This window comes from Arachis hypogaea, chromosome 6 (genome assembly GCF_003086295.3).
Source record: "Arachis hypogaea cultivar Tifrunner chromosome 6, arahy.Tifrunner.gnm2.J5K5, whole genome shotgun sequence".
In the NCBI taxonomy this organism is placed as follows: domain Eukaryota; kingdom Viridiplantae; phylum Streptophyta; class Magnoliopsida; order Fabales; family Fabaceae; genus Arachis; species Arachis hypogaea.
The window spans coordinates 40,707,711-40,734,851 of record NC_092041.1 but is presented as its reverse complement, the minus strand read 5'-3'; the positions used below and the strand labels follow the sequence as shown (position 1 = coordinate 40,734,851).

The 27,141-nt window shown below is 47.1% G+C and overlaps 55 non-coding genes and 3 pseudogenes across 55 annotated transcripts; all 58 read right to left on the bottom strand.

Moving 5' to 3' along the window:
• Positions 1-191: 191 nt before the first annotated feature.
• Positions 192-304, bottom strand: LOC112699257 (5S ribosomal RNA; annotated as a pseudogene).
• A 190-nt stretch (positions 305-494) lies between these two features.
• On the bottom strand, positions 495-613 carry LOC112698507 (5S ribosomal RNA). Its single transcript, XR_003151659.1, has one exon. It is a non-coding gene; the product is annotated as a 5S ribosomal RNA (ribosomal RNA).
• A 184-nt stretch (positions 614-797) lies between these two features.
• Positions 798-916, bottom strand: LOC112698506 (5S ribosomal RNA). The gene has a single exon (XR_003151658.1). It is a non-coding gene; the product is annotated as a 5S ribosomal RNA (ribosomal RNA).
• A 190-nt stretch (positions 917-1,106) lies between these two features.
• Positions 1,107-1,225, bottom strand: LOC112700925 (5S ribosomal RNA). Its single transcript, XR_003153809.1, has one exon. It is a non-coding gene; the product is annotated as a 5S ribosomal RNA (ribosomal RNA).
• A 188-nt stretch (positions 1,226-1,413) lies between these two features.
• On the bottom strand, positions 1,414-1,531 carry LOC112698933 (5S ribosomal RNA). The gene has a single exon (XR_003152062.1). It is a non-coding gene; the product is annotated as a 5S ribosomal RNA (ribosomal RNA).
• Positions 1,532-1,728: 197 nt separating this feature from the next.
• Positions 1,729-1,846, bottom strand: LOC112698789 (5S ribosomal RNA). Its single transcript, XR_003151926.1, has one exon. It is a non-coding gene; the product is annotated as a 5S ribosomal RNA (ribosomal RNA).
• Positions 1,847-2,029: 183 nt separating this feature from the next.
• LOC112698883 (5S ribosomal RNA) lies at positions 2,030-2,147 on the bottom strand. The gene has a single exon (XR_003152016.1). It is a non-coding gene; the product is annotated as a 5S ribosomal RNA (ribosomal RNA).
• Positions 2,148-2,338: 191 nt separating this feature from the next.
• LOC112700924 (5S ribosomal RNA) lies at positions 2,339-2,457 on the bottom strand. The gene has a single exon (XR_003153808.1). It is a non-coding gene; the product is annotated as a 5S ribosomal RNA (ribosomal RNA).
• A 190-nt stretch (positions 2,458-2,647) lies between these two features.
• LOC112700923 (5S ribosomal RNA) lies at positions 2,648-2,766 on the bottom strand. Its single transcript, XR_003153807.1, has one exon. It is a non-coding gene; the product is annotated as a 5S ribosomal RNA (ribosomal RNA).
• Positions 2,767-2,956: 190 nt separating this feature from the next.
• On the bottom strand, positions 2,957-3,074 carry LOC112698964 (5S ribosomal RNA). Its single transcript, XR_003152091.1, has one exon. It is a non-coding gene; the product is annotated as a 5S ribosomal RNA (ribosomal RNA).
• A 190-nt stretch (positions 3,075-3,264) lies between these two features.
• LOC112699256 (5S ribosomal RNA) lies at positions 3,265-3,377 on the bottom strand (annotated as a pseudogene).
• Positions 3,378-3,565: 188 nt separating this feature from the next.
• Positions 3,566-3,683, bottom strand: LOC112698928 (5S ribosomal RNA). Its single transcript, XR_003152058.1, has one exon. It is a non-coding gene; the product is annotated as a 5S ribosomal RNA (ribosomal RNA).
• A 188-nt stretch (positions 3,684-3,871) lies between these two features.
• On the bottom strand, positions 3,872-3,990 carry LOC112700922 (5S ribosomal RNA). Its single transcript, XR_003153806.1, has one exon. It is a non-coding gene; the product is annotated as a 5S ribosomal RNA (ribosomal RNA).
• Positions 3,991-4,178: 188 nt separating this feature from the next.
• On the bottom strand, positions 4,179-4,296 carry LOC112698822 (5S ribosomal RNA). The gene has a single exon (XR_003151957.1). It is a non-coding gene; the product is annotated as a 5S ribosomal RNA (ribosomal RNA).
• Positions 4,297-4,484: 188 nt separating this feature from the next.
• On the bottom strand, positions 4,485-4,603 carry LOC112700920 (5S ribosomal RNA). Its single transcript, XR_003153804.1, has one exon. It is a non-coding gene; the product is annotated as a 5S ribosomal RNA (ribosomal RNA).
• A 191-nt stretch (positions 4,604-4,794) lies between these two features.
• On the bottom strand, positions 4,795-4,910 carry LOC112698983 (5S ribosomal RNA). The gene has a single exon (XR_003152109.1). It is a non-coding gene; the product is annotated as a 5S ribosomal RNA (ribosomal RNA).
• Positions 4,911-5,104: 194 nt separating this feature from the next.
• Positions 5,105-5,223, bottom strand: LOC112700919 (5S ribosomal RNA). The gene has a single exon (XR_003153803.1). It is a non-coding gene; the product is annotated as a 5S ribosomal RNA (ribosomal RNA).
• Positions 5,224-5,412: 189 nt separating this feature from the next.
• LOC112700918 (5S ribosomal RNA) lies at positions 5,413-5,531 on the bottom strand. The gene has a single exon (XR_003153802.1). It is a non-coding gene; the product is annotated as a 5S ribosomal RNA (ribosomal RNA).
• A 186-nt stretch (positions 5,532-5,717) lies between these two features.
• Positions 5,718-5,836, bottom strand: LOC112698538 (5S ribosomal RNA). Its single transcript, XR_003151689.1, has one exon. It is a non-coding gene; the product is annotated as a 5S ribosomal RNA (ribosomal RNA).
• Positions 5,837-6,023: 187 nt separating this feature from the next.
• On the bottom strand, positions 6,024-6,142 carry LOC112698537 (5S ribosomal RNA). The gene has a single exon (XR_003151688.1). It is a non-coding gene; the product is annotated as a 5S ribosomal RNA (ribosomal RNA).
• Positions 6,143-6,331: 189 nt separating this feature from the next.
• On the bottom strand, positions 6,332-6,450 carry LOC112700917 (5S ribosomal RNA). Its single transcript, XR_003153801.1, has one exon. It is a non-coding gene; the product is annotated as a 5S ribosomal RNA (ribosomal RNA).
• Positions 6,451-6,638: 188 nt separating this feature from the next.
• LOC112698536 (5S ribosomal RNA) lies at positions 6,639-6,757 on the bottom strand. The gene has a single exon (XR_003151687.1). It is a non-coding gene; the product is annotated as a 5S ribosomal RNA (ribosomal RNA).
• A 470-nt stretch (positions 6,758-7,227) lies between these two features.
• On the bottom strand, positions 7,228-7,346 carry LOC112698505 (5S ribosomal RNA). Its single transcript, XR_003151657.1, has one exon. It is a non-coding gene; the product is annotated as a 5S ribosomal RNA (ribosomal RNA).
• Positions 7,347-7,533: 187 nt separating this feature from the next.
• On the bottom strand, positions 7,534-7,652 carry LOC112698504 (5S ribosomal RNA). Its single transcript, XR_003151656.1, has one exon. It is a non-coding gene; the product is annotated as a 5S ribosomal RNA (ribosomal RNA).
• A 188-nt stretch (positions 7,653-7,840) lies between these two features.
• Positions 7,841-7,959, bottom strand: LOC112700916 (5S ribosomal RNA). Its single transcript, XR_003153800.1, has one exon. It is a non-coding gene; the product is annotated as a 5S ribosomal RNA (ribosomal RNA).
• Positions 7,960-8,147: 188 nt separating this feature from the next.
• LOC112699079 (5S ribosomal RNA) lies at positions 8,148-8,263 on the bottom strand. Its single transcript, XR_003152201.1, has one exon. It is a non-coding gene; the product is annotated as a 5S ribosomal RNA (ribosomal RNA).
• A 189-nt stretch (positions 8,264-8,452) lies between these two features.
• On the bottom strand, positions 8,453-8,571 carry LOC112700915 (5S ribosomal RNA). The gene has a single exon (XR_003153799.1). It is a non-coding gene; the product is annotated as a 5S ribosomal RNA (ribosomal RNA).
• Positions 8,572-8,758: 187 nt separating this feature from the next.
• Positions 8,759-8,876, bottom strand: LOC112698752 (5S ribosomal RNA). Its single transcript, XR_003151892.1, has one exon. It is a non-coding gene; the product is annotated as a 5S ribosomal RNA (ribosomal RNA).
• Positions 8,877-9,066: 190 nt separating this feature from the next.
• Positions 9,067-9,185, bottom strand: LOC112700914 (5S ribosomal RNA). The gene has a single exon (XR_003153798.1). It is a non-coding gene; the product is annotated as a 5S ribosomal RNA (ribosomal RNA).
• A 185-nt stretch (positions 9,186-9,370) lies between these two features.
• Positions 9,371-9,489, bottom strand: LOC112698535 (5S ribosomal RNA). The gene has a single exon (XR_003151686.1). It is a non-coding gene; the product is annotated as a 5S ribosomal RNA (ribosomal RNA).
• Positions 9,490-9,675: 186 nt separating this feature from the next.
• On the bottom strand, positions 9,676-9,793 carry LOC112698958 (5S ribosomal RNA). Its single transcript, XR_003152086.1, has one exon. It is a non-coding gene; the product is annotated as a 5S ribosomal RNA (ribosomal RNA).
• A 192-nt stretch (positions 9,794-9,985) lies between these two features.
• Positions 9,986-10,103, bottom strand: LOC112698683 (5S ribosomal RNA). The gene has a single exon (XR_003151827.1). It is a non-coding gene; the product is annotated as a 5S ribosomal RNA (ribosomal RNA).
• Positions 10,104-10,291: 188 nt separating this feature from the next.
• LOC112698956 (5S ribosomal RNA) lies at positions 10,292-10,409 on the bottom strand. Its single transcript, XR_003152084.1, has one exon. It is a non-coding gene; the product is annotated as a 5S ribosomal RNA (ribosomal RNA).
• Positions 10,410-10,598: 189 nt separating this feature from the next.
• LOC112698682 (5S ribosomal RNA) lies at positions 10,599-10,716 on the bottom strand. The gene has a single exon (XR_003151826.1). It is a non-coding gene; the product is annotated as a 5S ribosomal RNA (ribosomal RNA).
• Positions 10,717-10,901: 185 nt separating this feature from the next.
• Positions 10,902-11,020, bottom strand: LOC112698534 (5S ribosomal RNA). Its single transcript, XR_003151685.1, has one exon. It is a non-coding gene; the product is annotated as a 5S ribosomal RNA (ribosomal RNA).
• Positions 11,021-11,208: 188 nt separating this feature from the next.
• On the bottom strand, positions 11,209-11,325 carry LOC112699041 (5S ribosomal RNA). Its single transcript, XR_003152165.1, has one exon. It is a non-coding gene; the product is annotated as a 5S ribosomal RNA (ribosomal RNA).
• A 190-nt stretch (positions 11,326-11,515) lies between these two features.
• On the bottom strand, positions 11,516-11,634 carry LOC112700913 (5S ribosomal RNA). Its single transcript, XR_003153797.1, has one exon. It is a non-coding gene; the product is annotated as a 5S ribosomal RNA (ribosomal RNA).
• A 187-nt stretch (positions 11,635-11,821) lies between these two features.
• Positions 11,822-11,939, bottom strand: LOC112698751 (5S ribosomal RNA). Its single transcript, XR_003151891.1, has one exon. It is a non-coding gene; the product is annotated as a 5S ribosomal RNA (ribosomal RNA).
• Positions 11,940-12,126: 187 nt separating this feature from the next.
• On the bottom strand, positions 12,127-12,245 carry LOC112698659 (5S ribosomal RNA). The gene has a single exon (XR_003151804.1). It is a non-coding gene; the product is annotated as a 5S ribosomal RNA (ribosomal RNA).
• A 188-nt stretch (positions 12,246-12,433) lies between these two features.
• LOC112700912 (5S ribosomal RNA) lies at positions 12,434-12,552 on the bottom strand. Its single transcript, XR_003153796.1, has one exon. It is a non-coding gene; the product is annotated as a 5S ribosomal RNA (ribosomal RNA).
• A 189-nt stretch (positions 12,553-12,741) lies between these two features.
• LOC112698533 (5S ribosomal RNA) lies at positions 12,742-12,860 on the bottom strand. Its single transcript, XR_003151684.1, has one exon. It is a non-coding gene; the product is annotated as a 5S ribosomal RNA (ribosomal RNA).
• Positions 12,861-13,046: 186 nt separating this feature from the next.
• LOC112698955 (5S ribosomal RNA) lies at positions 13,047-13,164 on the bottom strand. The gene has a single exon (XR_003152083.1). It is a non-coding gene; the product is annotated as a 5S ribosomal RNA (ribosomal RNA).
• A 188-nt stretch (positions 13,165-13,352) lies between these two features.
• On the bottom strand, positions 13,353-13,471 carry LOC112698531 (5S ribosomal RNA). The gene has a single exon (XR_003151682.1). It is a non-coding gene; the product is annotated as a 5S ribosomal RNA (ribosomal RNA).
• A 189-nt stretch (positions 13,472-13,660) lies between these two features.
• LOC112698821 (5S ribosomal RNA) lies at positions 13,661-13,778 on the bottom strand. The gene has a single exon (XR_003151956.1). It is a non-coding gene; the product is annotated as a 5S ribosomal RNA (ribosomal RNA).
• A 187-nt stretch (positions 13,779-13,965) lies between these two features.
• Positions 13,966-14,084, bottom strand: LOC112700911 (5S ribosomal RNA). The gene has a single exon (XR_003153795.1). It is a non-coding gene; the product is annotated as a 5S ribosomal RNA (ribosomal RNA).
• A 203-nt stretch (positions 14,085-14,287) lies between these two features.
• LOC112699515 (5S ribosomal RNA) lies at positions 14,288-14,406 on the bottom strand. The gene has a single exon (XR_003152497.1). It is a non-coding gene; the product is annotated as a 5S ribosomal RNA (ribosomal RNA).
• A 191-nt stretch (positions 14,407-14,597) lies between these two features.
• LOC112698888 (5S ribosomal RNA) lies at positions 14,598-14,715 on the bottom strand. The gene has a single exon (XR_003152020.1). It is a non-coding gene; the product is annotated as a 5S ribosomal RNA (ribosomal RNA).
• Positions 14,716-14,899: 184 nt separating this feature from the next.
• LOC112698954 (5S ribosomal RNA) lies at positions 14,900-15,017 on the bottom strand. The gene has a single exon (XR_003152082.1). It is a non-coding gene; the product is annotated as a 5S ribosomal RNA (ribosomal RNA).
• A 190-nt stretch (positions 15,018-15,207) lies between these two features.
• LOC112698600 (5S ribosomal RNA) lies at positions 15,208-15,326 on the bottom strand. Its single transcript, XR_003151748.1, has one exon. It is a non-coding gene; the product is annotated as a 5S ribosomal RNA (ribosomal RNA).
• Positions 15,327-15,512: 186 nt separating this feature from the next.
• Positions 15,513-15,630, bottom strand: LOC112698995 (5S ribosomal RNA). The gene has a single exon (XR_003152121.1). It is a non-coding gene; the product is annotated as a 5S ribosomal RNA (ribosomal RNA).
• Positions 15,631-15,790: 160 nt separating this feature from the next.
• On the bottom strand, positions 15,791-15,909 carry LOC112699546 (5S ribosomal RNA; annotated as a pseudogene).
• Positions 15,910-16,094: 185 nt separating this feature from the next.
• Positions 16,095-16,212, bottom strand: LOC112699022 (5S ribosomal RNA). The gene has a single exon (XR_003152148.1). It is a non-coding gene; the product is annotated as a 5S ribosomal RNA (ribosomal RNA).
• Positions 16,213-16,399: 187 nt separating this feature from the next.
• LOC112698885 (5S ribosomal RNA) lies at positions 16,400-16,517 on the bottom strand. The gene has a single exon (XR_003152018.1). It is a non-coding gene; the product is annotated as a 5S ribosomal RNA (ribosomal RNA).
• A 188-nt stretch (positions 16,518-16,705) lies between these two features.
• On the bottom strand, positions 16,706-16,824 carry LOC112698658 (5S ribosomal RNA). Its single transcript, XR_003151803.1, has one exon. It is a non-coding gene; the product is annotated as a 5S ribosomal RNA (ribosomal RNA).
• Positions 16,825-17,013: 189 nt separating this feature from the next.
• Positions 17,014-17,132, bottom strand: LOC112698599 (5S ribosomal RNA). The gene has a single exon (XR_003151747.1). It is a non-coding gene; the product is annotated as a 5S ribosomal RNA (ribosomal RNA).
• Positions 17,133-17,319: 187 nt separating this feature from the next.
• On the bottom strand, positions 17,320-17,438 carry LOC112698657 (5S ribosomal RNA). The gene has a single exon (XR_003151802.1). It is a non-coding gene; the product is annotated as a 5S ribosomal RNA (ribosomal RNA).
• A 9,071-nt stretch (positions 17,439-26,509) lies between these two features.
• LOC112698598 (5S ribosomal RNA) lies at positions 26,510-26,628 on the bottom strand. Its single transcript, XR_003151746.1, has one exon. It is a non-coding gene; the product is annotated as a 5S ribosomal RNA (ribosomal RNA).
• A 184-nt stretch (positions 26,629-26,812) lies between these two features.
• LOC112699289 (5S ribosomal RNA) lies at positions 26,813-26,929 on the bottom strand. The gene has a single exon (XR_003152372.1). It is a non-coding gene; the product is annotated as a 5S ribosomal RNA (ribosomal RNA).
• Between the last annotated feature and the right edge of the window lie 212 nt (positions 26,930-27,141).

Here is a 27,141-nt window from a genome sequence, read left to right as displayed (position 1 = left end):
CCTATTATAGTTCGCACACACAATTTTGTTAACCATGCGGCGCGAGAGAGCGTAACACTATCCGCGAAGCCTTGCGGGTACCGTAGGTGCCTGTCGAGGATGAGGCCATTGCGGCTCGCCCTTAGGTGTCCTACTCGGGATAGCGTCATTTAAAGAATGAAGGTCGGCACGACGTTAAAAAAAAAAAAAAAGAGGTGCAACACGAGGACTTCCCAGCCCCATCCTAGTACTACTCTCGCCCAAGCACGCTTAACTGCGGAGTTCTGATGGGATCCGGTGCATTAGTGCTGGTATGATCGCACCTATTATAGTTCGCACACACAATTTTGTTAACCATGCGGCGCGAGAGAGCGTAACACTATCCGCGAAGCCTTGCGGGTACCGTAGGTGCCTGTCGAGGATGAGGCCATTGCGGCTCGCCCTTAGGTGTCCTACTCGGGATAGCGTCATTTAAAGAATGAAGGTCGGCACGACGTTAAAAAAAAAAAAAAAAAAAGGTGCAACACGAGGACTTCCCAGGAGGTCACCCATCCTAGTACTACTCTCGCCCAAGCACGCTTAACTGCGGAGTTCTGATGGGATCCGGTGCATTAGTGCTGGTATGATCGCACCTATTATAGTTCGCACACACAATTTTGTTAACCATGCGGCGCGAGAGAGCGTAACACTATCTGCGAAGCCTTGCGGGTACCGTAGGTGCCTGTCGAGGATGAGGCCATTGCGGCTCGCCCTTAGGTGTCCTACTCGGGATAGCGTCATTTAAAGAATGAAGGTCGGCACGACGTTAAAAAAAAAAAAAGGTGCAACACGAGGACTTCCCAGGAGGTCACCCATCCTAGTACTACTCTCGCCCAAGCACGCTTAACTGCGGAGTTCTGATGGGATCCGGTGCATTAGTGCTGGTATGATCGCACCTATTATAGTTCGCACACACAATTTTGTTAACCATGCGGCGCGAGAGAGCGTAACACTATCCGCGAAGCCTTGCGGGTACCGTAGGTGCCTGTCGAGGATGAGGCCATTGCGGCTCGCCCTTAGGTGTCCTACTCGGGATAGCGTCATTTAAAGAATGAAGGTCGGCACGACGTTAAAAAAAAAAAAAAAAAGAGGTGCAACACGAGGACTTCCCAGGAGGTCACCCATCCTAGTACTACTCTCGCCCAAGCACGCTTAACTGCGGAGTTCTGATGGGATCCGGTGCATTAGTGCTGGTATGATCGCACCTATTATAGTTCGCACACACAATTTTGTTAACCATGCGGCGCGAGAGAGCGTAACACTATCTGCGAAGCCTTGCGGGTACCGTAGGTGCCTGTCGAGGATGAGGCCATTGCGGCTCGCCCTTAGGTGTCCTACTCGGATAGCGTCATTTAAAGAATGAAGGTCGGCACGACGTTAAAAAAAAAAAAAAAAGAGGTGCAACACGAGGACTTCCCAGGAGGTCACCCATCCTAGTACTACTCTGCCCAAGCACGCTTAACTGCGGAGTTCTGATGGGATCCGGTGCATTAGTGCTGGTATGATCGCACCTATTATAGTTCGCACACACAATTTTGTTAACCATGTGGCGGCGAGAGAGCGTAACACTATCCGCGAAGCCTTGCGGGTACCGTAGGTGCCTGTCGAGGATGAGGCCATTGCGGCTCCCCTTAGGTGTCCTACTCGGGATAGCGTCATTTAAAGAATGAAGGTCGGCACGACGTTAAAAAAAAAAAAAAAAAAAAAAAAGAGGTGCAACACGAGGACTTCCCAGGAGGTCACCATCCTAGTACTACTCTCGCCCAAGCACGCTTAACTGCGGAGTTCTGATGGGATCCGGTGCATTAGTGCTGGTATGATCGCACCTATTATAGTTCGCACACACAATTTTGTTAACCATGCGGCGCGAGAGAGCGTAACACTATCCGAAGCCTTGCGGGTACCGTAGGTGCCTGTCGAGGATGAGGCCATTGCGGCTCGCCCTTAGGTGTCCTACTCGGGATAGCGTCATTTAAAGAATGAAGGTCGGCACGACGTTAAAAAAAAAAAAAGGGTGCAACACGAGGACTTCCCAGAGGTCACCCATCCTAGTACTACTCTCGCCCAAGCACGCTTAACTGCGGAGTTCTGATGGGATCCGGTGCATTAGTGCTGGTATGATCGCACCTATTATAGTTCGCACACACAATTTTGTTAACCATGCGGCGCGAGAGAGCGTAACACTATCCGCGAAGCCTTGCGGGTACCGTAGGTGCCTGTCGAGGATGAGGCCATTGCGGCTCGCCCTTAGGTGTCCTACTCGGGATAGCGTCATTTAAAGAATGAAGGTCGGCACGACGTTAAAAAAAAAAAAAAAAAAGAGGTGCAACACGAGGACTTCCCAGGAGGTCACCCATCCTAGTACTACTCTCGCCCAAGCACGCTTAACTGCGGAGTTCTGATGGGATCCGGTGCATTAGTGCTGGTATGATCGCACCTATTATAGTTCGCACACACAATTTTGTTAACCATGCGGCGCGAGAGAGCGTAACACTATCCGCGAAGCCTTGCGGGTACCGTAGGTGCCTGTCGAGGATGAGGCCATTGCGGCTCGCCCTTAGGTGTCCTACTCGGGATAGCGTCATTTAAAGAATGAAGGTCGGCACGACGTTAAAAAAAAAAAAAAAAAGAGGTGCAACACGAGGACTTCCCAGGAGGTCACCCATCCTAGTACTACTCTCGCCCAAGCACGCTTAACTGCGGAGTTCTGATGGGATCCGGTGCATTAGTGCTGGTATGATCGCACCTATTATAGTTCGCACACACAATTTTGTTAACCATGCGGCGCGAGAGAGCGTAACACTATCCGCGAAGCCTTGCGGGTACCGTAGGTGCCTGTCGAGGATGAGGCCATTGCGGCTCGCCCTTAGGTGTCCTACTCGGGATAGCGTCATTTAAAGAATGAAGGTCGGCACGACGTTAAAAAAAAAAAAAAAAAGAGGTGCAACACGAGGACTTCCCAGGAGGTCACCCATCCTAGTACTACTCTCGCCCAAGCAGCTTAACTGCGGAGTTCTGATGGGATCCGGTGCATTAGTGCTGGTATGATCGCACCTATTATAGTTCGCACACACAATTTTGTTAACCATGCGGCGCGAGAGAGCGTAACACTATCCGCGAAGCCTTGCGGGTACCGTAGGTGCCTGTCGAGGATGAGGCCATTGCGGCTCGCCCTTAGGTGTCCTACTCGGGATAGCGTCATTTAAAGAATGAAGGTCGGCACGACGTTAAAAAAAAAAAAAAAAAGAGGTGCAACACGAGGACTTCCCAGCCCCATCCTAGTACTACTCTCGCCCAAGCACGCTTAACTGCGGAGTTCTGATGGGATCCGGTGCATTAGTGCTGGTATGATCGCACCTATTATAGTTCGCACACACAAATTTTGTTAACCATGGCGCGAGAGAGCGTAACACTATCCGCGAAGCCTTGCGGGTACCGTAGGTGCCTGTCGAGGATGAGGCCATTGCGGCTCGCCCTTAGGTGTCCTACTCGGGATAGCGTCATTTAAAGAATGAAGGTCGGCACGACGTTAAAAAAAAAAAAAAAAGAGGTGCAACACGAGGACTTCCCAGGAGGTCACCCATCCTAGTACTACTCTCGCCCAAGCACGCTTAACTGCGGAGTTCTGATGGGATCCGGTGCATTAGTGCTGTATGATCGCACCTATTATAGTTCGCACACACAATTTGTTAACCATGCGGCGCGAGAGAGCGTAACACTATCGCGAAGCCTTGCGGGTACCGTAGGTGCCTGTCGAGGATGAGGCCATTGCGGCTCGCCCTTAGGTGTCCTACTCGGGATAGCGTCATTTAAAGAATGAAGGTCGGCACGACGTTAAAAAAAAAAAAAAAAAGAGGTGCAACACGAGGACTTCCCAGGAGGTCACCCATCCTAGTACTACTCTCGCCCAAGCACGCTTAACTGCGGAGTTCTGATGGGATCCGGTGCATTAGTGCTGGTATGATCGCACCTATTATAGTTCGCACACACAATTTTGTTAACCATGCGGCGCGAGAGAGCGTAACACTATCCGCGAAGCCTTGCGGGTACCGTAGGTGCCTGTCGAGGATGAGGCCATTGCGGCTCGCCCTTAGGTGTCCTACTCGGGATAGCGTCATTTAAAGAATGAAGGTCGGCACGACGTTAAAAAAAAAAAAAAAGAGGTGCAACACGAGGACTTCCCAGAGGTCACCCATCCTAGTACTATTCTCGCCCAAGCACGCTTAACTGCGGAGTTCTGATGGGATCCGGTGCATTAGTGCTGGTATGATCGCACCTATTATAGTTCGCACACACAATTTTGTTAACCATGCGGCGCGAGAGAGCGTAACACTATCCGCGAAGCCTTGCGGGTACCGTAGGTGCCTGTCGAGGATGAGGCCATTGCGGCTCGCCCTTAGGTGTCCTACTCGGGATAGCGTCATTTAAAGAATGAAGGTCGGCACGACGTTAAAAAAAAAAAAAAAGAGGTGCAACACGAGGACTTCCCAGGAGGTCACCCATCCTAGTACTACTCTCGCCCAAGCACGCTTAACTGCGGAGTTCTGATGGGATCCGGTGCATTAGTGCTGGTATGATCGCACCTATTATAGTTCGCACACACAATTTTGTTAACCATGCGGCGCGAGAGAGCGTAACACTATCCGCGAAGCCTTGCGGGTACCGTAGGTGCCTGTCGAGGATGAGGCCATTGCGGCTCGCCCTTAGGTGTCCTACTCGGGATAGCGTCATTTAAAGAATGAAGGTCGGCACGACGTTAAAAAAAAAAAAAAAAAAGAGGTGCAACACGAGGACTTCCCAGGTCACCCATCCTAGTACTATTCTCGCCCAAGCACGCTTAACTGCGGAGTTCTGATGGGATCCGGTGCATTAGTGCTGGTATGATCGCACCTATTATAGTTCGCACACACAATTTTGTTAACCATGCGGCGCGAGAGAGCGTAACACTATCCGCGAAGCCTTGCGGGTACCGTAGGTGCCTGTCGAGGATGAGGCCATTGCGGCTCGCCCTTAGGTGTCCTACTCGGGATAGCGTCATTTAAAGAATGAAGGTCGGCACGACGTTAAAAAAAAAAAAAAAAAAAAAGAGGTGCAACACGAGGACTTCCCAGGAGGTCACCCATCCTAGTACTACTCTCGCCCAAGCACGCTTAACTGCGGAGTTCTGATGGGATCCGGTGCATTAGTGCTGGTATGATCGCACCTATTATAGTTCGCACACACAATTTTGTTAACCATGCGGCGCGAGAGAGCGTAACACTATCTGCGAAGCCTTGCGGGTACCGTAGGTGCCTGTCGAGGATGAGGCCATTGCGGCTCGCCCTTAGGTGTCCTACTCGGGATAGCGTCATTTAAAGAATGAAGGTCGGCACGACGTTAAAAAAAAAAAAAAAAGAGGTGCAACACGAGGACTTCCCAGGAGGTCACCCATCCTAGTACTACTCTCGCCCAAGCACGCTTAACTGCGGAGTTCTGATGGGATCCGGTGCATTAGTGCTGGTATGATCGCACCTATTATAGTTCGCACACACAATTTTGTTAACCATGCGGCGCGAGAGAGCGTAACACTATCCGCGAAGCCTTGCGGGTACCGTAGGTGCCTGTCGAGGATGAGGCCATTGCGGCTCGCCCTTAGGTGTCCTACTCGGGATAGCGTCATTTAAAGAATGAAGGTCGGCACGACGTTAAAAAAAAAAAAAGAGGTGCAACACGAGGACTTCCCAGGAGGTCACCCATCCTAGTACTATTCTCGCCCAAGCACGCTTAACTGCGGAGTTCTGATGGGATCCGGTGCATTAGTGCTGGTATGATCGCACCTATTATAGTTCGCACACACAATTTTGTTAACCATGCGGCGCGAGAGAGCGTAACACTATCGCGAAGCCTTGCGGGTACCGTAGGTGCCTGTCGAGGATGAGGCCATTGCGGCTCGCCCTTAGGTGTCCTACTCGGGATAGCGTCATTTAAAGAATGAAGGTCGGCACGACGTTAAAAAAAAAAAAAAAGAGGTGCAACACGAGGACTTCCCAGGAGGTCACCCATCCTAGTACTATTCTCGCCCAAGCACGCTTAACTGCGGAGTTCTGATGGGATCCGGTGCATTAGTGCTGGTATGATCGCACCTATTATAGTTCGCACACACAATTTTGTTAACCATGCGGCGCGAGAGAGCGTAACACTATCCGCGAAGCCTTGCGGGTACCGTAGGTGCCTGTCGAGGATGAGGCCATTGCGGCTCGCCCTTAGGTGTCCTACTCGGGATAGCGTCATTTAAAGAATGAAGGTCGGCACGACGTTAAAAAAAAAAAAAAAAGAGGTGCAACACGAGGACTTCCCAGGAGGTCACCCATCCTAGTACTACTCTCGCCCAAGCACGCTTAACTGCGGAGTTCTGATGGGATCCGGTGCATTAGTGCTGGTATGATCGCACCTATTATAGTTCGCACACACAATTTTGTTAACCATGCGGCGCGAGAGAGCGTAACACTATCCGCGAAGCCTTGCGGGTACCGTAGGTGCCTGTCGAGGATGAGGCCATTGCGGCTCGCCCTTAGGTGTCCTACTCGGATAGCGTCATTTAAAGAATGAAGGTCGGCACGACGTTAAAAAAAAAAAAAAAAGAGGTGCAACACGAGGACTTCCCAGGAGGTCACCCATCCTAGTACTATTCTCGCCCAAGCACGCTTAACTGCGGAGTTCTGATGGGATCCGGTGCATTAGTGCTGGTATGATCGCACCTATTATAGTTCGCACACACAATTTTGTTAACCATGCGGCGCGAGAGAGCGTAACACTATCTGCGAAGCCTTGCGGGTACCGTAGGTGCCTGTCGAGGATGAGGCCATTGCGGCTCGCCCTTAGGTGTCCTACTCGGGATAGCGTCATTTAAAGAATGAAGGTCGGCACGACGTTAAAAAAAAAAAAAAGAGGTGCAACACGAGGACTTCCCAGGAGGTCACCCATCCTAGTACTACTCTCGCCCAAGGCTTATGCCGGGCATTAGTGCTGGTATGATCGCACCTATTATAGTTCGCACACACAATTTTGTTAACCATGCGGCGCGAGAGAGCGTAACACTATCCGCGAAGCCTTGCGGGTACCGTAGGTGCCTGTCGAGGATGAGGCCATTGCGGCTCGCCCTTAGGTGTCCTACTCGGGATAGCGTCATTTAAAGAATGAAGGTCGGCACGACGTTAAAAAAAAAAAAAAAAGGTGCAACACGAGGACTTCCCAGGAGGTCACCCATCCTAGTACTACTCTCGCCCAAGCACGCTTAACTGCGGAGTTCTGATGGGATCCGGTGCATTAGTGCTGGTATGATCGCACCTATTATAGTTCGCACACACAATTTTGTTAACCATGCGGCGCGAGAGAGCGTAACACTATCCGCGAAGCCTTGCGGGTACCGTAGGTGCCTGTCGAGGATGAGGCCATTGCGGCTCGCCCTTAGGTGTCCTACTCGGGATAGCGTCATTTAAAGAATGAAGGTCGGCACGACGTTAAAAAAAAAAAAAAAAGGTGCAACACGAGGACTTCCCAGGAGGTCACCCATCCTAGTACTACTCTCGCCCAAGCACGCTTAACTGCGGAGTTCTGATGGGATCCGGTGCATTAGTGCTGGTATGATCGCACCTATTATAGTTCGCACACACAATTTTGTTAACCATGCGGCGCGAGAGAGCGTAACACTATCCGAAGCCTTGCGGGTACCGTAGGTGCCTGTCGAGGATGAGGCCATTGCGGCTCGCCCTTAGGTGTCCTACTCGGGATAGCGTCATTTAAAGAATGAAGGTCGGCACGACGTTAAAAAAAAAAAAAAAAAGAGGTGCAACACGAGGACTTCCCAGGAGGTCACCCATCCTAGTACTACTCTCGCCCAAGCACGCTTAACTGCGGAGTTCTGATGGGATCCGGTGCATTAGTGCTGGTATGATCGCACCTATTATAGTTCGCACACACAATTTTGTTAACCATGCGGCGCGAGAGAGCGTAACACTATCCGCGAAGCCTTGCGGGTACCGTAGGTGCCTGTCGAGGATGAGGCCATTGCGGCTCGCCCTTAGGTGTCCTACTCGGGATAGCGTCATTTAAAGAATGAAGGTCGGCACGACGTTAAAAAAAAAAAAAAAGAGGTGCAACACGAGGACTTCCCAGAGGTCACCCATCCTAGTACTACTCGCCCAAGCACGCTTAACTGCGGAGTTCTGATGGGATCCGGTGCATTAGTGCTGGTATGATCGCACCTATTATAGTTCGCACACACAATTTTGTTAACCATGCGGCGCGAGAGAGCGTAACACTATCCGCGAAGCCTTGCGGGTACCGTAGGTGCCTGTCGAGGATGAGGCCATTGCGGCTCGCCCTTAGGTGTCCTACTCGGGATAGCGTCATTTAAAGAATGAAGGTCGGCACGACGTTAAAAAAAAAAAAAAAAGAGGTGCAACACGAGGACTTCCCAGGAGGTCACCCATCCTAGTACTACTCTCGCCCAAGCACGCTTAACTGCGGAGTTCTGATGGGATCCGGTGCATTAGTGCTGGTATGATCGCACCTATTATAGTTCGCACACACAATTTTGTTAACCATGCGGCGCGAGAGAGCGTAACACTATCGCGAAGCCTTGCGGGTACCGTAGGTGCCTGTCGAGGATGAGGCCATTGCGGCTCGCCCTTAGGTGTCCTACTCGGGATAGCGTCATTTAAAGAATGAAGGTCGGCACGACGTTAAAAAAAAAAAAAAAGAGGTGCAACACGAGGACTTCCCAGAGGTCACCCATCCTAGTACTACTCTCGCCCAAGCACGCTTAACTGCGGAGTTCTGATGGGATCCGGTGCATTAGTGCTGGTATGATCGCACCTATTATAGTTCGCACACACAATTTTGTTAACCATGCGGCGCGAGAGAGCGTAACACTATCGCGAAGCCTTGCGGGTACCGTAGGTGCCTGTCGAGGATGAGGCCATTGCGGCTCGCCCTTAGGTGTCCTACTCGGGATAGCGTCATTTAAAGAATGAAGGTCGGCACGACGTTAAAAAAAAAAAAAAAAAAGAGGTGCAACACGAGGACTTCCCAGGAGGTCACCCATCCTAGTACTACTCTCGCCCAAGCACGCTTAACTGCGGAGTTCTGATGGGATCCGGTGCATTAGTGCTGGTATGATCGCACCTATTATAGTTCGCACACACAATTTTGTTAACCATGCGGCGCGAGAGAGCGTAACACTATCTGCGAAGCCTTGCGGGTACCGTAGGTGCCTGTCGAGGATGAGGCCATTGCGGCTCGCCCTTAGGTGTCCTACTCGGGATAGCGTCATTTAAAGAATGAAGGTCGGCACGACGTTAAAAAAAAAAAAGAGGTGCAACACGAGGACTTCCCAGGAGGTCACCCATCCTAGTACTATTCTCGCCCAAGCACGCTTAACTGCGGAGTTCTGATGGGATCCGGTGCATTAGTGCTGGTATGATCGCACCTATTATAGTTCGCACACACAATTTTGTTAACCATGCGGCGCGAGAGAGCGTAACACTATCCGCGAAGCCTTGCGGGTACCGTAGGTGCCTGTCGAGGATGAGGCCATTGCGGCTCGCCCTTAGGTGTCCTACTCGGGATAGCGTCATTTAAAGAATGAAGGTCGGCACGACGTTAAAAAAAAAAAAAGTGGTGCAACACGAGGACTTCCCAGAGGTCACCCATCCTAGTACTATTCTCGCCCAAGCACGCTTAACTGCGGAGTTCTGATGGGATCCGGTGCATTAGTGCTGGTATGATCGCACCTATTATAGTTCGCACACACAATTTTGTTAACCATGCGGCGCGAGAGAGCGTAACACTATCCGCGAAGCCTTGCGGGTACCGTAGGTGCCTGTCGAGGATGAGGCCATTGCGGCTCGCCCTTAGGTGTCCTACTCGGGATAGCGTCATTTAAAGAATGAAGGTCGGCACGACGTTAAAAAAAAAAAAAAAAAAAGAGGTGCAACACGAGGACTTCCCAGGAGGTCACCCATCCTAGTACTATCTCGCCCAAGCACGCTTAACTGCGGAGTTCTGATGGGATCCGGTGCATTAGTGCTGGTATGATCGCACCTATTATAGTTCGCACACACAATTTTGTTAACCATGCGGCGCGAGAGAGCGTAACACTATCCGCGAAGCCTTGCGGGTACCGTAGGTGCCTGTCGAGGATGAGGCCATTGCGGCTCGCCCTTAGGTGTCCTACTCGGGATAGCGTCATTTAAAGAATGAAGGTCGGCACGACGTTAAAAAAAAAAAAAAAGTGGTGCAACACGAGGACTTCCCAGAGGTCACCCATCCTAGTACTATTCTCGCCCAAGCACGCTTAACTGCGGAGTTCTGATGGGATCCGGTGCATTAGTGCTGGTATGATCGCACCTATTATAGTTCGCACACACAATTTTGTTAACCATGCGGCGCGAGAGAGCGTAACACTATCCGCGAAGCCTTGCGGGTACCGTAGGTGCCTGTCGAGGATGAGGCCATTGCGGCTCGCCCTTAGGTGTCCTACTCGGGATAGCGTCATTTAAAGAATGAAGGTCGGCACGACGTTAAAAAAAAAAAAAAAAGAGGTGCAACACGAGGACTTCCCAGGAGGTCACCCATCCTAGTACTATCTCGCCCAAGCACGCTTAACTGCGGAGTTCTGATGGGATCCGGTGCATTAGTGCTGGTATGATCGCACCTATTATAGTTCGCACACACAATTTTGTTAACCATGCGGCGCGAGAGAGCGTAACACTATCCGAAGCCTTGCGGGTACCGTAGGTGCCTGTCGAGGATGAGGCCATTGCGGCTCGCCCTTAGGTGTCCTACTCGGGATAGCGTCATTTAAAGAATGAAGGTCGGCACGACGTTAAAAAAAAAAAAAAGAGGTGCAACACGAGGACTTCCCAGGAGGTCACCCATCCTAGTACTATTCTCGCCCAAGCACGCTTAACTGCGGAGTTCTGATGGGATCCGGTGCATTAGTGCTGGTATGATCGCACCTATTATAGTTCGCACACACAATTTTGTTAACCATGCGGCGCGAGAGAGCGTAACACTATCCGCGAAGCCTTGCGGGTACCGTAGGTGCCTGTCGAGGATGAGGCCATTGCGGCTCGCCCTTAGGTGTCCTACTCGGGATAGCGTCATTTAAAGAATGAAGGTCGGCACGACGTTAAAAAAAAAAAAAAAGTGGTGCAACACGAGGACTTCCCAAGGTCACCCATCCTAGTACTATTCTCGCCCAAGCACGCTTAACTGCGGAGTTCTGATGGGATCCGGTGCATTAGTGCTGGTATGATCGCACCTATTATAGTTCGCACACACAATTTTGTTAACCATGCGGCGCGAGAGAGCGTAACACTATCCGCGAAGCCTTGCGGGTACCGTAGGTGCCTGTCGAGGATGAGGCCATTGCGGCTCGCCCTTAGGTGTCCTACTCGGGATAGCGTCATTTAAAGAATGAAGGTCGGCACGACGTTAAAAAAAAAAAAAAAAAGAGGTGCAACACGAGGACTTCCCAGGAGGTCACCCATCCTAGTACTACTCTCGCCCAAGCACGCTTAACTGCGGAGTTCTGATGGGATCCGGTGCATTAGTGCTGGTATGATCGCACCTATTATAGTTCGCACACACAATTTTGTTAACCATGCGGCGCGAGAGAGCGTAACACTATCGCGAAGCCTTGCGGGTACCGTAGGTGCCTGTCGAGGATGAGGCCATTGCGGCTCGCCCTTAGGTGTCCTACTCGGGATAGCGTCATTTAAAGAATGAAGGTCGGCACGACGTTAAAAAAAAAAAAAAAGAGGTGCAACACGAGGACTTCCCAGAGGTCACCCATCCTAGTACTACTCTCGCCCAAGCACGCTTAACTGCGGAGTTCTGATGGGATCCGGTGCATTAGTGCTGGTATGATCGCACCTATTATAGTTCGCACACACAATTTTGTTAACCATGCGGCGCGAGAGAGCGTAACACTATCTGCGAAGCCTTGCGGGTACCGTAGGTGCCTGTCGAGGATGAGGCCATTGCGGCTCGCCCTTAGGTGTCCTACTCGGGATAGCGTCATTTAAAGAATGAAGGTCGGCACGACGTTAAAAAAAAAAAAAAGTGGTGCAACACGAGGACTTCCCAAGAGGTCACCCATCCTAGTACTATTCTCGCCCAAGCACGCTTAACTGCGGAGTTCTGATGGGATCCGGTGCATTAGTGCTGGTATGATCGCACCTATTATAGTTCGCACACACAATTTTGTTAACCATGCGGCGCGAGAGAGCGTAACACTATCCGCGAAGCCTTGCGGGTACCGTAGGTGCCTGTCGAGGATGAGGCCATTGCGGCTCGCCCTTAGGTGTCCTACTCGGGATAGCGTCATTTAAAGAATGAAGGTCGGCACGACGTTAAAAAAAAAAAAAAAGAGGTGCAACACGAGGACTTCCCAGGAGGTCACCCATCCTAGTACTACTCTCGCCCAAGCACGCTTAACTGCGGAGTTCTGATGGGATCCGGTGCATTAGTGCTGGTATGATCGCACCTATTATAGTTCGCACACACAATTTTGTTAACCATGCGGCGCGAGAGAGCGTAACACTATCCGCGAAGCCTTGCGGGTACCGTAGGTGCCTGTCGAGGATGAGGCCATTGCGGCTCGCCCTTAGGTGTCCTACTCGGGATAGCGTCATTTAAAGAATGAAGGTCGGCACGACGTTAAAAAAAAAAAAAAAAGAGGTGCAACACGAGGACTTCCCAGGAGGTCACCCATCCTAGTACTATTCTCGCCCAAGCACGCTTAACTGCGGAGTTCTGATGGGATCCGGTGCATTAGTGCTGGTATGATCGCACCTATTATAGTTCGCACACACAATTTTGTTAACCATGCGGCGCGAGAGAGCGTAACACTATCCGCGAAGCCTTGCGGGTACCGTAGGTGCCTGTCGAGGATGAGGCCATTGCGGCTCGCCCTTAGGTGTCCTACTCGGGATAGCGTCATTTAAAGAATGAAGGTCGGCACGACGTTAAAAAAAAAAAAAGTGGTGCAACACGAGGACTTCCCAGAGGTCACCCATCCTAGTACTATTCTCGCCCAAGCACGCTTAACTGCGGAGTTCTGATGGGATCCGGTGCATTAGTGCTGGTATGATCGCACCTATTATAGTTCGCACACACAATTTTGTTAACCATGCGGCGCGAGAGAGCGTAACACTATCCGCGAAGCCTTGCGGGTACCGTAGGTGCCTGTCGAGGATGAGGCCATTGCGGCTCGCCCTTAGGTGTCCTACTCGGGATAGCGTCATTTAAAGAATGAAGGTCGGCACGACGTTAAAAAAAAAAAAAAAGAGGTGCAACACGAGGACTTCCCAGGAGGTCACCCATCCTAGTACTATTCTCGCCCAAGCACGCTTAACTGCGGAGTTCTGATGGGATCCGGTGCATTAGTGCTGGTATGATCGCACCTATTATAGTTCGCACACACAATTTTGTTAACCATGCGGCGCGAGAGAGCGTAACACTATCCGCGAAGCCTTGCGGGTACCGTAGGTGCCTGTCGAGGATGAGGCCATTGCGGCTCGCCCTTAGGTGTCCTACTCGGGATAGCGTCATTTAAAGAATGAAGGTCGGCACGACGTTAAAAAAAAAAAAAAAAGAGGTGCAACACGAGGACTTCCCAGAGGTCACCCATCCTAGTACTATTCTCGCCCAAGCACGCTTAACTGCGGAGTTCTGATGGGATCCGGTGCATTAGTGCTGGTATGATCGCACCTATTATAGTTCGCACACACAATTTTGTTAACCATGCGGCGCGAGAGAGCGTAACACTATCCGCGAAGCCTTGCGGGTACCGTAGGTGCCTGTCGAGGATGAGGCCATTGCGGCTCGCCCTTAGGTGTCCTACTCGGGATAGCGTCATTTAAAGAATGAAGGTCGGCACGACGTTAAAAAAAAAAAAAAGAGGTGCAACACGAGGACTTCCCAGGAGGTCACCCATCCTAGTACTACTCTCGCCCAAGCACGCTTAACTGCGGAGTTCTGATGGGATCCGGTGCATTAGTGCTGGTATGATCGCACCTATTATAGTTCGCACACACAATTTTGTTAACCATGCGGCGCGAGAGAGCGTAACACTATCCGCGAAGCCTTGCGGGTACCGTAGGTGCCTGTCGAGGATGAGGCCATTGCGGCTCGCCCTTAGGTGTCCTACTCGGGATAGCGTCATTTAAAGAATGAAGGTCGGCACGACGTTAAAAAAAAAAAAAAAAAAAAAAAAAAAAAAGAGGTGCAACACGTGGACTTCCCAGGAGGTCACCCATCCTAGTACTACTCTCGCCCAAGCACGCTTAACTGCGGAGTTCTGATGGGATCCGGTGCATTAGTGCTGGTATGATCGCACCTATTATAGTTCGCACACACAATTTTGTTAACCATGCGGCGCGAGAGAGCGTAACACTATCTGCGAAGCCTTGCGGGTACCGTAGGTGTCTGTCGAGGATGAGGCCATTGCGGCTCGCCCTTAGGTGTCCTACTCGGATAGCGTCATTTAAAGAATGAAGGTCGGCACGACGTTAAAAAAAAAAAAAAAAAAAGAGGTGCAACACGAGGACTTCCCAGGAGGTCACCCATCCTAGTACTATTCTCGCCCAAGCACGTTAACTGCGGAGTTCTGATGGGATCCGGTGCATTAGTGCTGGTATGATCGCACCTATTATAGTTCGCACACACAATTTTGTTAACCATGCGGCGCGAGAGAGCGTAACACTATCCGCGAAGCCTTGCGGGTACCGTAGGTGCCTGTCGAGGATGAGGCCATTGCGGCTCGCCCTTAGGTGTCCTACTCGGGATAGCGTCATTTAAAGAATGAAGGTCGGCACGACGTTAAAAAAAAAAAGTGGTGCAACACGAGGACTTCCCAGAGGTCACCCATCCTAGTACTATTCTCGCCCAAGCACGCTTAACTGCGGAGTTCTGATGGGATCCGGTGCATTAGTGCTGGTATGATCGCACCTATTATAGTTCGCACACACAATTTTGTTAACCATGCGGCGCGAGAGAGCGTAACACTATCCGCGAAGCCTTGGGGTACCGTAGGTGCCTGTCGAGGATGAGGCCATTGCGGCTCGCCCTTAGGTGTCCTACTCGGGATAGCGTCATTTAAAGAATGAAGGTCGGCACGACGTTAAAAAAAAAAAAAAAAAAGAGGTGCAACACGAGGACTTCCCAGGAGGTCACCCATCCTAGTACTATTCTCGCCCAAGCACGTTTAACTGCGGAGTTCTGATGGGATCCGGTGCATTAGTGCTGGTATGATCGCACCTATTATAGTTCGCACACACAATTTTGTTAACCATGCGGCGCGAGAGAGCGTAACACTATCCGCGAAGCCTTGCGGGTACCGTAGGTGCCTGTCGAGGATGAGGCCATTGCGGCTCGCTCTTAGGTGTCCTACTCGGGATAGCGTCATTTAAAGAATGAAGGTCGGCACGACGTTAAAAAAAAAAAAAGTGGTGCAACACGAGGACTTCCCAGGAGGTCACCCATCCTAGTACTACTCTCGCCCAAGCACGCTTAACTGCGGAGTTCTGATGGATCCGGTGCATTAGTGCTGGTATGATCGCACCTATTATAGTTCGCACACACAATTTTGTTAACCATGCGGGGCGAGAGAGCGTAACACTATCTGCGAAGCCTTGCGGGTACCGTAGGTGTCTGTCGAGGATGAGGCCATTGCGGCTCGCCCTTAGGTGTCCTACTCGTGATAGCGTCATTTAAAGAATGAAGGTCGGCACGACGTTAAAAAAAAAAAAAAGAGGTCACCCATCCTAGTACTACTCGCCCAAGCACGCTTAACTGCGGAGTTCTGATGGGATCCGGTGCATTAGTGCTGGTATGATCGCACCTATTATAGTTCGCACACACAATTTTGTTAACCATGCGGCGCGAGAGAGCGTAACACTATCCGCGAAGCCTTGCGGGTACCGTAGGTGCCTGTCGAGGATGAGGCCATTGCGGCTCGCCCTTAGGTGTCCTACTCGGGATAGCGTCATTTAAAGAATGAAGGTCGGCACGACGTTAAAAAAAAAAAAGTGGTGCAACACGAGGACTTCCCAGAGGTCACCCATCCTAGTACTATTCTCGCCCAAGCACGTTTAACTGCGGAGTTCTGATGGGATCCGGTGCATTAGTGCTGGTATGATTGCACCTATTATAGTTCGCACACACAATTTTGTTAACCATGCGGCGCGAGAGAGCGTAACACTATCCGCGAAGCCTTGCGGGTACCGTAGGTGCCTGTCGAGGATGAGGCCATTGCGGCTCGCCTTAGGTGTCCTACTCGGGATAGCGTCATTTAAAGAATGAAGGTCGGCACGACGTTAAAAAAAAAAAAAAAGAGGTGCAACACGAGGACTTCCCAGGAGGTCACCCATCCTAGTACTATTCTCGCCCAAGCACGTTAACTGCGGAGTTCTGATGGGATCCGGTGCATTAGTGCTGGTATGATCGCACCTATTATAGTTCGCACACACAATTTTGTTAACCATGCGGCGCGAGAGAGCGTAACACTATCCGCGAAGCCTTGCGGGTACCGTAGGTGCCTGTCGAGGATGAGGCCATTGCGGCTCGCCCTTAGGTGTCCTACTCGGGATAGCGTCATTTAAAGAATGAAGGTCGGCACGACGTTAAAAAAAAAAAAAAAGTGGTGCAACACGAGGACTTCCCAAGAGGTCACCCATCCTAGTACTATTCTCGCCCAAGCACGCTTAACTGCGGAGTTCTGATGGGATCCGGTGCATTAGTGCTGGTATGATCGCACCTATTATAGTTCGCACACACAATTTTGTTAACCATGCGGCGCGAGAGAGCGTAACACTATCCGCGAAGCCTTGCGGGTACCGTAGGTGCCTGTCGAGGATGAGGCCATTGCGGCTCGCCCTTAGGTGTCCTACTCGGGATAGCGTCATTTAAAGAATGAAGGTCGGCACGACGTTAAAAAAAAAAAAAAAAGAGGTGCAACACGAGGACTTCCCAGGAGGTCACCCATCCTAGTACTATTCTCGCCCAAGCACGTTTAACTGCGGAGTTCTGATGGGATCCGGTGCATTAGTGCTGGTATGATCGCACCTATTATAGTTCGCACACACAATTTTGTTAACCATGCGGCGCGAGAGAGCGTAACACTATCCGCGAAGCCTTGCGGGTACCGTAGGTGCCTGTCGAGGATGAGGCCATTGCTGCTCGCTCTTAGGTGTCCTACTCGGGATAGCGTCATTTAAAGAATGAAGGTCGGCACGACGTTAAAAAAAAAAAAAAGTGGTGCAACACGAGGACTTCCCAAGAGGTCACCCATCCTAGTACTATTCTCGCCCAAGCACGCTTAACTGCGGAGTTCTGATGGGATCCGGTGCATTAGTGCTGGTATGATCGCACCTATTATAGTTCGCACACACAATTTTGTTAACCATGCGGCGCGAGAGAGCGTAACACTATCCGCGAAGCCTTCGGTGTAGGTGCCTGTCGAGGATGAGCCATGCGGCTCGCCCTTAGTTCCTATCTGATAGCGTCATTTAAAAATGAATCGCACGACGTTAAAAAAAAAAGTGGGCAAACGAGGACTCCAGAGGCACCCCATCCATACATCTCGCCAAGCACGCTTACGCGGAGTCTGGTCCGGTGATAGTGCGTATGACGCACCTATATAGTTCGCACACACAATTTTGTTAACCATCGGCGCGAGTGAGGCTAACACTATCCGCGAAGCCTGGTACCGTAGGTGCCTGTCGAGGATGAGGCCATTGCGGCTCGCCCTAGGTGTCTACCGAGATAGCGTCATTTAAAGAATGAAGGTCGCACGACGTAAAAAAAAAAAAAAAAAAAAAAAGAGGGCAACACACCCCAGGAGGTCACCCATCCTAGTACTACTCTCGCCCAAGCACGCTTAACTGCGGAGTTCTGATGGGATCCGGTTGATGAGCGGATATTTTGTACGCTTTTGGGGTAATTTCATGTAGATTTAGCATATTTTAGTTAGTTTTAGTAGAATAATATTAGTTTCAGGCAAAAATCATATTTCTGGACTTTACTATGAGTTTGTGTGTTTTTCTGTGATTTCAGTATTTTCTGACTGAAATGACGGTAGCTGGAGCAAAAATCTGACTTAGGCTGAAAAAGGACTGCTGGATGCTGTTGGATCCTGACCTCCCTGCACTCGAAATGGATTTTCTGGAACTACATGAGTCCAATTGCGCCCGCTCTCAACGGCCTTGGAAAGTAGACATCCAGGGGCTTTCCGCAATATATAATAGTCCATACTTTGAGCGAGGATAGACGACGTAACTTGGCGTTAAACGCCAAGTTCATGCTGCTGTCTGGAGTTTAAACGCCAGAAAAAACGTCATGATCCGGAGTTGAACGCCCAAAACACGTCATAACCTGAAGTTTGACGCCAAGAAAGGCCTTTGCACGTGGAAAGCTTTAGTCTCAGCCCCAGCACACATCAAGTGGCCCCAGAATGGATTCTGCACCAATTATTCTTCAGTCTATTCATTTTCTGTAACCCTAGGTTATTAGTTTACTATTTAAACAACTTTTACAGACATTTCTTGTACCTCATGACATTTCAGATCTGAATACATACTTTGACGGACTGAGTCTCTAAACTCCATTGTTGGGGGTGAGGAGCTCTGCAGCGTCTCGATGATTATACAATTCCTTTGTTTTCCATTCAAACACGCTTGTTCTTATCTAAGATGTTTATTCGCGCTTAACTGTGGAGAATGTGATGATCCGTGACACTCATCACCTTCCTCAACCCTATGAACGTGTGCCTGACAACCACCTCCGTTCTACATCAGATTGAATGAATATCTCTTAGATTTCCCCAACAAATCTTCGTGGTATAAGCCGGGATTTGATGGCGGCATTCATGAGAATCCGGAAAGGTCTAAACCTTGTCTGTGGTATTCCGAGTTAGGATTCCGGGATGAATGACTGTGACGTGCTTCAAACTTTAACCTGCTGGCGTTAGTGACAGACGCAAAAGAGTGATTCTATTCCAGTAGGAGCGGGAACCAACCGGTGATTTAGCCGTACTGTGACAGAGTGCGTGAGCATAGTTTTCACCTGCGAGGATGGGAAGTAGCCACTGACAACGGTGACCACCCTACATAGAGCTGCCATGGAAGGAACCTGCGTGTGAGAAGAGGATTTCAAGGAAGAGTTGAAGTCAGAGGACAAAGCATCTCCAAAACTCCAACATATTCCCCAGTACTGAAAATCAAGTAACTCTATATTTTTAACTTACAATTTATGAAATTTGTTTCTTTACAAATAATCCATATAACTTCTTTAGCCTCCTGACTAAGATTAATAAAATAAGCATGATTGCTTCAAACCAATAAATCTCTGTGGATTCGACCCTTACTCACGTAAGTATTACTGACACCCCAGTACACTTGCTGGTTAGTTGAACGGAATTGTGTCCACTCATGCCAATTTCTAAATTCCATAATTTTACAATGATACCAAAAGGCACAAAATAGTGATTCACAATTTCGTCCACCAAGTTTTGGCGCCGTTGCCGGGGATTATTGAGTTGGACAAATTGAAGGTTTATTTTATTTCTTAGATTAGGAATAATTATTTTGCGTTTTTATTCTTAATTTTCGTGAGTTTTTAGTGTCTTGTTCAAGTTTGGTTCATTGACATGTCTCATATTTTTCTTTAAAATTTTGTCGACTTGTGTCTTTGTTCTTCATTGATTTTCAAGTTGTTCTTGTTTATTTTTCTTGTTTGATCTTGAGTTTTTTCTTATTCTGTATCTTTTCTTGTTTTTCTTTTACTAATCCAAAGCATTAGTCTTTCAAAAAGAATTTACCTGCCCAGAACAATTGTTACCTTTTCTGCCCATTTGGGCTAGAATAGAAGGGTCATATTCTTGACAAGGAGCACCAATACTTTTAAAAATCTTTTGCAAAAATAATTTTTCTTGATTTAATTCTTTGCCAAACTCCAAGTTTGGTGTGTTTTATTATTGAAGTTTTATAATTTTTCGAAAATTTTCTTTAAAGTTTTCTAAAAATTTTAAGTTTTGGTGTTCTTTCTTTTGTCTTGTTTCTGTGAATCTTCAAGGGTGTTCTTGAGTTTTTCTGTGTCTTGATCTTAAAATTTTAAGTTTGGTGTTCCTTTGGTGTTTTCCCTCCAAAAATTTTCGAAAATTAAGGAGCATTAGATCTAAAAATTTTAAGTCTTGTGTCTTTGTGTGTTTTTTCTCTTTCTCATAAAATTCAAAATTCAAAATTTTATTTTTCTAACTAATTTGAAACATTTTTTTCGAAAATCTTTATAAAAATTCAATTTTCAATTTCAAAATATTTCCACTTTCTTTTATTTATTTCTTTTTTTTATAAAAAAAAATTAAATTTTTATAAAATAAATAATATCAACATATATACTCTTTCTTTTGGTCCAACATGGGAAGCACCTATGAATGAACAGTCCAAGAGGACTCTGGGTCATTATGCTAACCCCACTACTGCTTCATATGGGAGTAGTATCTGTATACCTTCCATTGGAGTTAGTAGCTTTTGAGCTGAATCCTCAGCTCATTATCATGGTGCAGCAAAACTGCAGTATTCTGGTCTTCCACATGAAGAACCTACAGAGTTTCTGGCACAATTTCTGCAAATTGCTGATACAGTACATGATAAGAAGTGGATCAGGATGTCTACAGATTACCTACTGTTTCCATTTGCTGTAAAAGATTCAAGCAAAGGTGGTAAACAACCAAACCTAAGAACAGCATAAAAAAACATGGAAACAGCTGTCAGAAAAATTCCTGAATCACTATTTCCCTCCCAAACGGATGACCACAGCTAAGGCTAAGCACCAAGGCCTCAAACAAGGAGATAATGAATCCCTTTATGATGCATGGGAGAGCATACAGAGAGTTGCTAAGAAAATGCCCCTCTGAAATGTTTTCGGAATGGGGTGCAATTAGACATCTTCTACTATGGCTACAGAAAAGCTCAGATTCTCCTAGACCACTCAAGCTGGTGGATCTATACATATGGAGAAAAACAATTGAAAGAGGCTCAAGAGCTTATTGATACAGTTGCCAGAAATCAACATCTGCTACTTAAGCAAGAATTTCAAAAGAAAGCTAAAACAGTAACTGCAGAACTCAGTCCAGTGGATCAGGCTAATGAGTTTAATCAGCAATTAGACTTTCTAACTCAGCAGCTAGCCGAATTCAAGGAAATGTTACAGGAAACAAGAAATGCTAACAGGAACATGGAAGTACAATTAAAGCAGACAGAAAAACAACTGTCAAGACAAATAACAAAATTCAACAGTTCAATTAAGATGGAAAACATTAATCCAAGAAATAAACAAGTGGATACTCAAAATCCTCCTGAAGACAGTCCGAGCCCAGAAAGGGACAAAGCTGGTGCTGAACGCCCAAACCATGCTCATTCCTGGCGTTCAACGCCAGAAACAAGCATGGATCTGGCGTTGAACGCCCAAAAGAAACATGGTTCTGGCGTTCAAATGCCAGAAACAAGCAGGGAGGTGGCGTTTAACGCCACCCCAGCTTCCACCCCTGGTATTCAAACGCCAGTGGGTGCTCAGTCACATACAAGTGCTGATAACAATCCTTCTAAAAAGGCTTCCCAACCCACTTCTGTAGGTAATAAACCTGCAGCAACTAAAGTTGAGGAATACAAAGCCAAAATGCCTTATCCTCAAAAACTCCGCCAAGCGGAACAGGATAAGCAATTTGCCCGCTTTGCAGACTATCTCAGAACTCTTGAAATAAAGATTCCGTTTGCAGAAGCACTTGAGCAAATACCTTCTTATGCTAAGTTCATGAAAGAGATATTAAGTCATAAGAAGGATTGGAGGGAAACTGAAACAGTTTACCTCACTGAAGAATGCAGTGCAGTCATTCTAAAAAGCTTACCTGAGAAGCTTAAAGATCCTGGGAGCTTTATGATACCATGCACATTAGAAGGTGTTTGTACCAAGCAAGCTTTATGCGATCTTGGGGCAAGTATCAACCTAATACCTGCATCTACTATCAGAAAGCTTGGTTTAACTGAAGAAATCAAACCAACCAGGATATGTCTTCAACTTGCTGATGGCTCCATTAAATACCCATCAGGCGTGATTGAGGACATGATAGTCAAGGTTGGGCCATTTGCCTTTCCTACTGACTTTGTGGTGCTGGAAATGGAGGAGCACAAGAGTGCAACCCTCATTCTAGGAAGACCTTTCCTAGCAACTGGCCGAACCCTCATTGATGTCCAAAAAGGGGAAGTAACCTTGAGAGTCAATGAGGAAGAGTTCAGGCTGAATGTTGTTAAAGCCATGCAACATCCAGACACCCCAAATGACTGCATGAGTGTTGATATTGTTGACTCTCTGGTAAGAGAGGTCAATATGGCTGAGAGTCTCGAATCAGAGCTAGAGGAATTTAGACTCAATGCTTTCGAAAATGCAAAGATTTACAAAGAGAAAGCGAAAAGATGGCATGATAAGAAATTGTCATCCAGAGTCTTTGATCCGGGGCAGAAAGTTCTGCTATTCAATTCTAGGCTCAGATTATTCCCTGGGAAATTAAAATCCCGGTGGAGAAGTCCATATGTCATTACAAACGTATCACCATATGGATACATAGAGCTTCAGGATAATGACTCTAACAAAAAGTTCATTGTTAATGGACAAAGAGTCAAACATTATCTTGAAGGCAATTTTGAGCAAGAATGCTCAAAACTGAGACTTGATTAAAACTCAGTCCAGCTAATGACATTAAAGAAGCGCTTGCTGGGAGGCAACCCAGCCATTCACAAAATTTTATTTTATTTATTTTATTTTTGATCAAGTTTTACAGGTAGATGCTAGAGTCTCTTCAAAGGTGAAATAGCAATTGGTTGAAGTCACAGAGTTACAGAGAAATTTGGAAGCTCACTGGCGTGAAAAAGCCAGTAAGAAATACTTTGGGCGTTAAACGCCCAAAAGAAGCACCCACTGGCGTTTAACGCCAGTAAGGGTAGCCTTCTGGGCGTTAAACGCCAGAAAGGAGCATCTTCTGGGCGTTAAACGCCAGAAAGATGCACCTTCTGGGCGTTTAACGCCAATCTGCTAGCATTCTGGGCGTTTAGAAAAACGCCCAGTAAAGAAGGACTTCCTGGCGTTCAACGCTAGAAAGAAGCATCACATGGGCGTTGAACGCCCAGAAGAAGCAACATGTGGGCGTTAAACGCCCAAACCATGCACCAGTTGGGCGTTTAACGCCAGGATGATGGGAGGAGGTACAATTCGTTTTTCTTCATAATTTTCAAAGTTTTTAAGTTTCAATTCATGATTTCTTGCATAAACATGTTTCAAAATGTCATCCTTCAAAATCAAATTGGTTTTCTAAGAACCCTAATTTCTAAAATCCTTTTTTTCAAAAATATCAAATGTATCTTAATTCATAAACATAAATCTTTTTCCAATCCAATTTTTTTTCAAATATTTTTAATTTCTTCTCATATCTTTTTCGACTCATCTTATCTTTATTTGAAAAATGCCTTTCCTTCTACTCCTCTCCTTTCCTTTCTTTTGCTTGAGGACAAGCAAACCTCTAAGTTTGTGTGATTTGCCATGATCACTGAGCTAAAACTCATTAAGATCATGGCACCTAAGAGAACAGGAAGAGCAAGGATGTGAACTTAAGGGAGCTGAAGCGTCAGAAATTAATTCTTGAAGGCACCCCACAGACTAGAGGAACATCCACTTCCCAAATACAGGTTGTTAAGTCTAATTCCAGCTTTAACTCTGTGATAGTATGATTATAGGATTTTACCTTAGAAGTTATATAGTAGTAGTAGTAATTAGTATGTCTATTTTGATTTTATTTCCAAATTAAGCTATAATTTAATTTTTCTCATCATCATTAGCATGAATAAAGTAGTAGATTTTTTTTAGATAAAGAAGTAATCTATATTTTCGAGTTCTTAATAATAAAATTTATAATTAATTATATGTGGTGGCAATACTTTTTGTTCTCTGAATGAATGCTTGAACAGTGCATAATATGTACTTTGAATTTGATGAATATTGGCTCCTGAAAAGAATGATGAACAAAGAGAAATGTTATTGATGATCTGAAAAAAAATCATGAAATTGATTCTTGAAGCAAGAAAAAGCTGTGAAAAAAAAAAAAGAGGCGAAAAAAAAAAGAAAAGAAAGAAAAAGAAAAAGCAAGCAGAAAAAGCCAATAGCCCTTAAAACCAAAAGGCAAGGGTAGCAAGGATCCAAGGCTTTGAGCATCAATGGATAGGAGGGCCCAAGGAAGTTAAATCCAGGCCTAAGCGCTAAATCAAGCTGTCCCTAACCATGTGCTTGTGTCATGAAAGTCCAAGTGAAAAGCTTGAGACTGAGTGGTTAAAGTCGTGATCCAAAAGAGTGTGCTTAAGAGCTCTGGACACCACTAACTGGGGACTTTAGCAAAGCTGAGTCACAATCTGAAAAGGTTCACCCAGTTATGTGTCTGTGGCATTTGTGTATCCGGTGGTAATACTGGAAGACAAAGTGCTTAGGGCCACGGCCAAGACTCATAAGTAGCTGTGTTCAAGAATCAACATGCTTAACTAGGAGAGTCAATAACACTATCCGAAATTCTGAGTTCCTAAGGATGCCAATCATTCTGAAAATTTAAAGATACAGGGAGATGCCAAAACTGTTCAGAGACAAAAAGCTACAAGCCCCGCTCATCTAATAAGAATCTGAGCTTCATTTAAAATTCGAGAATATTATTACTTCTTTATTTCTGTTAAAACCTATTTTATTCATCTAGTTGCTTGAGGACAAGCAACAGTTTAAGTTTGTGTTGTGATGACGGATATTTTGTACGCTTTTTGGCGGTAATTTCATGTAGATTTTAGCATTTAGTAGTTTTTATAGAATATATTAGTTTCAGGCAAAAATCATATTTCTGGACTGTACATGAGTTTGTGTGTTTTTCTGTGATTCAGTATTTTCTGACTGAAATTAGAGTGAGCAAAATCTGACTTAGGCTGGAAAAAGACTCTGATGCGTTGGATCCTGACCTCCCTGCACTCGAAATGGATTTCTGGAGCACAGGAGTCCAATTGGCGCGCTCTCAACGGCGCTTGGAAAGTAGACATCCAGGGCTTTCCAGCAAATATATAATAGTCCATACTTGAGCGAGGATAGACCGACGTAACTTGGCGTTAAACGCCAAGTTCATGCTGCTGTCTGGAGTTAACGCCAGAAAAACGTCATGATCCGGAGTTTGAACGCCCAAAACACGTCATAACCTGAAGTTTGACGCCAAGAAAGGCCTTTGCACGTGGAAAGCTTTAGTCTCAGCTCCAGCACACATCAAGTGGGCCCAGAAGGGATTTCTGCACCAATTATCTAGTCTATTCATTTTCTGTAACCCTAGGTTATTAGTTTACTATTTAAAAACTTTTTACAGACATTTCTTTGTACCTCATGACATTCAGATCTGATTACATACTTTTGTTGACGGCATGAGTCTTAAACTCCATTGTTGGGGTGAGGGAGCTCTGCAGGCGTCTCGATGATTTAATACAATTCCTTTGTTTCCATTCAAAACACGCTTGTTCTTATCTAAGATGTTTATTCGCGCTTAACTGTGGAGAAGGTGATGATCCGTGACACTCATCACCTTCCTCAACCCATGAACGTGTGCCTGACAACCACCTCCGTTCTACATCAGATTGAATGAATATCTCTTAGATTCCCAACAGAATCTTCGTGTATAAGCCGGATTGATGGCTGGCATTCATGAAATCCGAAAGTCTAAACCTTGTCTGTGGTATTCCGAGTAGGATTCCGGGATTGAATGACTGGACGTGCTTCAACTTTAACCTGCTGGGCTAGTGACAGACGCAAAAGAGTGATTCAATTCCAGAGGAGCGGAACCAACCGGTATTAGCCCGTACTGTGACAGAGTGCGGAGCTAGTTTTCACTGCGAGATGGGAAGTAGCCACTACAACGCGGGGACACCCTACATAAGCTTGCCGAGAAGAACCGCGTGTGAGAAGAGGGATTTCAAGAAAGTTGAAGTCAGAGGGACCAAAGCATCTCCAAAAAAAAAAAAAAAAAAAAAAAAAAAAAAAACTCCATACAAATCCCTAGTCTGAAAAGTTAGTTGAACGGAATTGTGTCCACTCATGCCAATTTCTTAAATTCCATAATTTTACAATGATACCAAAAGGCACAAAATAGTGATCACAATTTCGTCCACCACCGGTGCATTAGTGCTGGTATGATCGCACCTATTATAGTTCGCACACACAATTTTGTTAACCATGCGGCGCGAGAGAGCGTAACACTATCTGCGAAGCCTTGCGGGTACCGTAGGGTGTCTGTCGAGGATAAGGCCATTGCGGCTCGCCCTTAGGTGTCCTACTCGTGATAGCGTCATTTAAAGAATGAAGGTTGGCACGACGTTAAAAAAAAAAAAAAGAGGTGCAACACGAGGACTTCCCAGGAGGTCACCCATCCTAGTACTATTCTCGCCCAAGCACGTTTAACTGCGGAGTTCTGATGGGATCCGGTGCATTAGTGCTGGTATGATCGCACCTATTATAGTTCGCACACACAATTTTGTTAACCATGCGGCGCGAGAGAGCGTAACACTATCCGCGAAGCCTTGCGGGTACCGTAGGTGCCTGTCGAGGATGAGGCCATTGCGGCTCGCCCTTAGGTGTCCTACTCGGGATAGCGTCATTTAAAGAATGAAGGTCGGCACGACGTTAAAAAAAAAAAGTGGTGCAACACGAGGACTTCCAAGAGGTCACCCATCCTAGTACTATTCTCGCCAAGCACGCTTAACTGCGGAGTTCTGATGGGATCCGGTGCATTAGTGCTGGTATGATCGCACCTATTATAGTTCGCACACACAATTTTGTTAACCATGCGGCGCGAGAGAGCGTAACACTATCCGCGAAGCCTTGCGGGTACCGTAGGTGCCTGTCGAGGATGAGGCCATTGCGGCTCGCCTTAGGTGTCCTACTCGGATAGCGTCATTTAAAGAATGAAGGTCGGCACGACGTTAAAAAAAAAAAAAAAGAGGTTGCAACACGAGGACTTCCCAG